Below are 1310 nucleotides of genomic sequence, written 5' to 3' on the forward strand. Positions count from 1 at the left end.
AGTTAATAGTTAACAGTTAACAGTTGACATCTAGTCTGCCATTCAATCATACAATTATAGTGTGTAATGTATTGTCATAGGCTCCTTTTGGGTGTTGCGCATGAATGTAGGCTAAAGCCTTACTCAAAGATGGCTTCCCCCCCTCTTGTAGGCCCGCAGATAAAATAAAAACAAAAAATAACATTTTGTTTGGAACTCAGTCGGGGTCTCTACTTACTGATGAGAGGTAGAATGCACAAAGTTCAATTTCGACATTTGGTTGTGCATCAGCAGTTTTTCTCTCATGTCAGTCACTGGCAGTCACTCAATTAGCCCATGTCATCAAAACATTTTTAGATAGTTGGCTAGACGAATTTACCTATCTAAACTTGAACTTGTAGTAATCATGGTCAAATTACCGACCAGGGGGCCCTCATTGATTTTGTTTGTCACTCACTCAGATCCATATTAAAAACGGCAAACATGTCTCTCCAACCTATGGCAAAATTACTAGAATTGCATGGAATTAGTTATAAAATTGCAAAATCTTCCCTCTGCCTCGTGGCAATATGTGTAGAATTGCAGCATATTTTATTTAAAACTGCAACATGTCCTCTACGCCCAATGGCAAAATGTGTAGAATTGCAGGAAATGAACTCTAAAACGATGTCAAGAAATGTTTTTGTTTAGGGCCCCCAAAATCCTAGAGCCGGCTCTGACTGCATGCTTGGGTATGCAGACCCTCGAGTCACTGCAGCCCCTTGAGTTCAGATTTGTTGTGGCCCCCACCCCCATAAAAGTTGCCCATCCCTGGCCAAACTTATTGTGAATTATAACTTATCTTTATGGACAGGAAATCAAATGTATTGTAAGCTACTTTTTTGTACAGTTTAGCTTACTGGTATAAAAATGTGGCTTATATTTGTATGCATCGTGACAGGCCTTTATAGTAGACCTTGGCCTATCCTATTTCTGTAATTATTTCAGTAGCTGTCCATATACAGTAGGTTGTCCATGGGTCAGGGGAAGTGGAATGAGGCTATTTCTGTCTGGATTCCTTTTGAATGGATATCAATGATGCATTAGCGTACACAAAATGCACATCATTTAAATGGTGATTGATTGGAAGTTGTGTCAGACCGTGTCATTAGAAAAAACTCGTCTCAGGTTCAATAATTGATTGGAAAAATACATCTGCTTTATATTTATTCGATCATTAGCCTATAAAATATAGTTCTGACTAGGTGTTTGTTGAAAATAATATGCAATGGCAATTTTAATCAAATATGCCTAACCACCCTATCCGGTGCGCCTGTCCCAAACAGTGTGTT

Source organism: Salvelinus alpinus, chromosome 1 (assembly GCF_045679555.1).
Source record: "Salvelinus alpinus chromosome 1, SLU_Salpinus.1, whole genome shotgun sequence".
NCBI lineage: Eukaryota > Metazoa > Chordata > Actinopteri > Salmoniformes > Salmonidae > Salvelinus > Salvelinus alpinus.